Genomic DNA, 6,337 nt, shown 5'->3' with positions numbered 1-6,337 from the left:
GCCCCCCAGCTAGAGTGCTGGTGTCCGGCCACCCTAGGGAGGTGACAAATGGTTTTCCATACACCACTCCACCCAGAGGATAGGCACTCCCTTCCCCAGGCAGTCAGCCTGCTACCTGAGCAGTCTTTGTGTCTTTGTGTCTCAAGTTACTGGCTGATTGCCCCCACCCCAAAGAAGCCTCTTCTCTCAGACTTTTTCCAAGGGGCAGACCTGGGCTCAGCCCCTGATTCTGCCGCCAGCTTTGTAGTGAGTATAAATTCTGGCAGACCTGGGAGACACCAATTCCACCTCCCAAAGAACTCCATGTCTGGTTTCCCTGCCTCTTTCAAATCTATTCAGATGTCACCTCTCCCAGGAGGGCTTCCCTGACCACCAGTTCTAAATTAGCCAGTCTCACACATGACCCCCCGACCCCACTTTTCCCCATCCCGACTACCCATCTCCTTAGCCAAAACTAACAAGTGAGTTCAGCAAGGTCACATTATATAAAGTCAATATACAAAAATCAATTGTATTTCTAGTATTAATTTTTGAATTAACTTTTGTATCGGAGAAGGCAATGGCACCCCATTCCAGTACTCTTGCCTGGAAAATCCATGGACGAAGGAGCCTGCTGGGCTGCAGTCCATGGGGTCACTAAGAGTCAGACACGACTGAGCGACTTCACTTTCACTTTTTACTTTCATGCATTGGAGAAGGAAATGGCAACCCACTCCAGTGTTCTTGCCTGGAGAATCCCAGGGACGGGGGAGCCTGGTGGGCTGCCGTCTATGGGGTCCCACAGAGTCGGACACGACTGAAGTGACTTAGCAAAAAAAAAAAAAAACTTTTGTATAAGAAGGTGTGAGGGAAGGGTTGAAGTTAGTTGGATATCAGGTTGTTCCAGCACCATTTGTTGAAAACGCTGTTCCTACATAAAATAACCTTGGCACTTCTGTAAAACATCTGACTGTTTATATATGTATTGGCCTATTTCTGGCTCTATAATGTTCCATTGACCTATAATCTATAGCAATACCACATTGTCTTGATTATGTAGCTTTGTAATAAGTCTTGAGATCAGATAAAGTAAGTCTTCTAATTTTATTCTTTTCTTTAGCTGAACTTTGTTCTTACTTGTTGGCCGCACTGCACAGCTTGTAGGATCTTAGTTTTCTGACCGGGAATTAAACCCACGCTCTCAACAGTAAAATCACAGACTCCTAACCACTGGACCACCAGGGAATTCCCTGTTCTTCTTCTTTTTTTTTTTTTTTAATTTTTGGCTGCACTGATCTTATTTCCCAGACCGGGGATTGAACCTGTGCCCCTGGGCAGTAGAAGCACAGAGTCTTAACCACTGGACTGTCAGGGAAGTCCCTCCATGTTCTTCAATTTTTATAAAATTGTTTTGGTTATTCTAGGTATTTTCTATTCCCACATACATTTTCTCTTTATTTAATTTCTAAAAACTTTTAATTAAAGGATGATTGCTTTACAGTATTGCATTGGTTTCTACCAAACATCAGCATGAACCAGCCATAGATTCACCCATGTCCCTCCCAATCCTTAAATTTTTAATTGATGTGAAGTTGGTTTACAATGTTGTGCATGTTTCTGATAAACAACAAAATGATTCAGTTATTTGTGTATATTCTTTTTCATTATGATTTATTACAGGATATTGAATATAGGTCCCCGTGCTATACAATAGGACCTTATTGTTTACCTATTTTATATACAGATGTAGTCAGCTTTTTTTCAATTTCTTTGAAAAAAAAAGAAAAAAGACCACTGGCACCTAATTGGGGGTTTCGTAGAACAATTTGCTTTTCAAATATAGCTTCATTTGAGGAGAATTTATACTTTAACAATATTGAGGCTTTCAATCCATAAACATGGTGTATCTGTCCATTTAACATTCATTTAATTGGGTCTTAAAATTTTCATAGGAATATTTTATAGTTTCCTATATAGAGTTCCTCATATATTTTGTTAAATTTATCCCTGAGATACTAGGTTTTTGTGTTATTGTGAATGGTATTTTATATTTTTATTTCTAACTATTTATTGCTAATATACAGAAATACATTTGATTTTTGTACATTGACTTTGTATCATGTGACCCTGCCAAACTTATTTATTAGTTTTGATAGCTTTTTGTAGCTACCTTAGGACTTCCAAAGTAGACAATCATGTTGTCTTCGAATAAAGATAGTTTCCTTTTCAATCTATATGTCTTTTATTTGTTTTACTTTCCTTATTGCACTCTCTAGGGCCTTCAGTACAATGTGGAAAACAAGGGCTAAGGTGGTCATTTTTGCCCTTTACCCAGTCTTCGGGGGAAAGCATTCAGTCTTTCACCATTAAGTATTATGTTAGCTGGAGATTATTCATAGATGTCCTTTATTAAGTTATGAAGGTTCTGTCTACTTCTTGTTTACTGAATGGCTTTTGAATTTTGTCAAAAAACTTTGCAACGCTATTGAGATGATCATATAGTTGTTTGGTAATTTTTGTTTTTTTTTTTAAATTGTGCTAGTATGGTGAATTACACTGATTAATTTTCAAATGGTAAACAAACCTTCCATTCCTGGAATAAACCTGATTTGGTCATACCTCATTTCCCTTTCTATCTGTTGCTAGATTTGATTTGCTAAAATTTTGTTAAGGGTCTATGTTCATTAGAAATTTATTTCTTTTCTTGCAATCTTATAATCAAATTTTTTTCTGATTTGGTATCAGAGTAGTGCTTGACTGAAAATATGAGTTGGGAAGTGTTCCTTTTTTTTTTTTTCATTTTCTGTGTATAATTGATACATTTTCTTCCTTAAATATTAGGTAGGATTTACTACTGAAGCCATCTGGACCTGGAATTTTCTTTATGGAAAGATTTTTTTTAATCAACTTACTTAAGTTTTCTTATATTGAGATAAATTCCACATAACATAAAATTCACTATTGAAACCATTTTAAAGTGTATAATTCATTGGGTATTTACTATACTGACAGCATTGAGCAACCATTTCCACTACTGAACTCCAGAATGTTTCCATCACATCAAAAAGAAACCCCACACCTCTCAATTCCCTCTTTCCCCATCCCCTGTTAACCAGTAATCTACTTTCTGTTTGCATGAATTAGCCTATTCTGAACATTTCATATAAATTAAATAGTACACTGTGTAGCCTTTATGTCTGGTTTCCTTCACTTAGCATAAATCCACATGTATCATGTATCAGGACTTCAATCCCTTTTATTATTGAGTTATACTCCATTGTATGGACATACCACAGTTTGTTTATCCAGTCATCAGTTAATGGGAACTTGGGTTATTTTCATTTTTTGGCTATTACAAATAATGCCACTGTGAACATTCACGTATAAGTTTTTGTGTGAACATATGTTTCAATTCTCTTGTGGAATTGCTAGGTCATATAGTAACTCTATGCTTTAACTTCTTGAGGAACTTCAAGGACTGTTTTCCAAAGTGGCCATACATACCATTTTATATTTCTACCAGCAATGTATGAGGCTTCTGAATTTTTCATATCCTTGCCAACACTCATTATTTTCCACTTTCTTTCTTTAAAACAAAAGTATTACAGTCATTCTAGTAGGTGTGAAGTGGTATCTCGTTTTGGTTTTGAATTGCATTTCCCTAATGATTACTGACATTGGCCCATTTTTATATCATTTTTGGAGAAATGTCTATTCAAATCCTTTGGCTATGTTTAAAGCGGGTGGTTTGTCTTTTTATTGTTGAGTTTAAGAGTTCTTTCTGCATTCTGAATACTAGACTGTTATTAGATACATGATCTGTAAGTACACTGTTCTGTTCTGTGGCTTTTCATTTCACCTTTTGATGGTTTTTTTTAATGTATTATAGTCGAATTTTTTTCCCCCTTTTTGGTTGCTTCTAGGTCATAAGCATTTACATCCAAGACTTTCATAGTTTTATATTTAGATCTTTGACCCTTTTTGAGTTAATTTTTAAATAAAGTGTGAGGTAGGGGTCCAACTTCATTCTTTTACACGTGGATGTCCAGTTGTCCCAGCACCATTTGTTGTAAAGACAGGTTTTTTTACTGAATGGCTTGATAATCTTATAGAAAACCAATGGACCATAGATATACGACTTTATTTCTGGACTCTCTCTGGCCCGTGTAACTGTGGTTAAGTGAGGGAAGAGTGATGGGAGATGAGGTCAGAGGGGTCAAGACCTGCAATGTTTAGGGTCTTACAGGCTGTAGAAAGGACTTTGGCTTTTGCTCTGAGATCTTGTCCAAAGGAATGAAATGATCTGACTAACATTTTAGCAGAATCATCCTGTGTGTGCTATTGTGTAGACAATAAGCAGAGGGCAAGGCCTGAAATAGGAAGACCAGCTGGGAGGCTGTAATAATAATCCTGGCCAGAGAAGCAGATCAAGTGTGAAAGCAAAGTACATGGCCAGTAGATGCCTAATGCATGGACTCTGTCAGAACTGGGTTAGTTTCCAGGAGCAGAAACCCATCACCTAGTTGGTTGTGTGTGTGTGTGTGTGTGTGTGTGTGTGTTTGTTGCTCAGTTGTTTTTGTGACCCCATGGACTGTACCCTGCCAGGCTCCTCTGTCCGTGGGATATCCCAGGCAAGAATACTGGAATGGGTAGCCGCCACTCCCTTCTCCAGGAGATCTTCCCAACCCAGGGATCGAACCCAGGTCTCCCACTTTGCAGGCAGATTCTTTACCACCTGAGCCAGCAGGGAAGCCCTAATTGGTTGTAGCTGGTAGTTAATAGGATGGAAGGGAATCTGGATTCGGGAACCAGCAAATCAGTGGATGACCCGCCTTCATAGATCTCAGTGGTCCATCGTCTCTCACCTGCTCTCTCAGTGGACCAGCTTTCTCTGCTTCATCAGCACTGGGTTGGAGAGGAGCTGTCCTTCCCCAGTGTCCAAGGATGGTACCCCTGCCCCCTTTAACTGGCTTAACTCACTTCATTAGACAAAAGCAGTTCCTGACAGTTCCAAGTCTCAGCCTCTCAAAAGGCCCTCTGTCTAGTGCTATTATTAATAATGATACAAATATTTTGCATTCATGTCCATGCTTTCACAGTGTTTAAAGCCAGAAGACAGCATATTCTAGGAGGGCAGAAAGCATTATGGTTAAGATATGATTCCGGAGCCCAGTGACTAGAGCTGGAATCCCAGTGTGCCGTCACTTACTAGTTCTGGGACCTTCATAGAGTTGCTTGACCTCATTTACAAAAGCCATTTAATGGGATTATTTGAATAGTTAATCCATGCATATGTATAACTTTCAAAGGGCATAAAAGAATATAAAGTAAAGATAATCATTCTCCTACCCCTCTCTCATAAGTCATCAGTGCCCACAATGATCAATTTCTTACTTAATCTTGGGAGCCTCAATTTCCTCTTCTGTACAATGGAACAGTGACACTTGCCCAGCCTCCCACTCAAAGTTTTCACAGAGATCAAATTAAATAACCTGTGCAGAAATGCTTCATTAGCAAGCTCTCAGCCTATACAAATAGAAGACAGTTTATGTAAGCCAGGGGCATAGCTCAGACCTTCAGAATGGCTACAGCATGTCATGCCTTTAAACAACCATTGTGCAGTGAACAGAACTTGGATTTTGATGTTGCTACCCAGGGACAATGTGACCCAGGCAAGTGGTTTAATCTCTAAATCTCAGTTTCCTCAGCCATAGATTTGGTTAATAATTTTACCTCGAAGGCAGCAGTTTTGGCCTTAGGACCTGTGACTTCCAGGAAAACAACAGCATGAACACGGAGTATGAAAGACCACAAAGAGCTTGTATTTGTTTGGTTTATAGCTATATATTTAGATATCCACATATTTACCAAATTATTTATTATTTACAAATATATTTATTTACTCATAGATTTACCATATTAAACATTAAAACTGAGAAATGAAAACATCTTTATTCATTTAAAAATAGCAATAGCCATGTTGTACACCTGAAACTAATATAATATTATAAATCAACCATACCTCAATAAAAAATAATAAAATAAACATTTTACAATCCAATCCAGGACTTCCCTGGTGGTCCAGTGATAAAGAATCCACCTGCTAATGCAGGGAACACGAGTTTGATCCCTGGTCCAGGAAGAGTCCACATGCCAAGAGACGGCTAAACCGTGTGCCAGAACTACTGAGCCCATGTGCCCTAGGGCCCGTGCTCTGCAGCAGGAGAAGCGGCCACAGTGAGCAGCCCACTCGCCACAACTAGAGAAAGCCTGCTCACGGGAACAAAGTCGCAGTGCAGCCAAGAAATAAATAAATAAAATTTATAAAACAGTCCAATCCATTATACGTGAAAATTAT

Source organism: Bos javanicus, chromosome 10 (genome assembly GCF_032452875.1).
Source record: "Bos javanicus breed banteng chromosome 10, ARS-OSU_banteng_1.0, whole genome shotgun sequence".
NCBI classification, from domain to species: Eukaryota; Metazoa; Chordata; class Mammalia; order Artiodactyla; family Bovidae; genus Bos; species Bos javanicus.
This window is presented reverse-complemented; position numbering follows the sequence as displayed.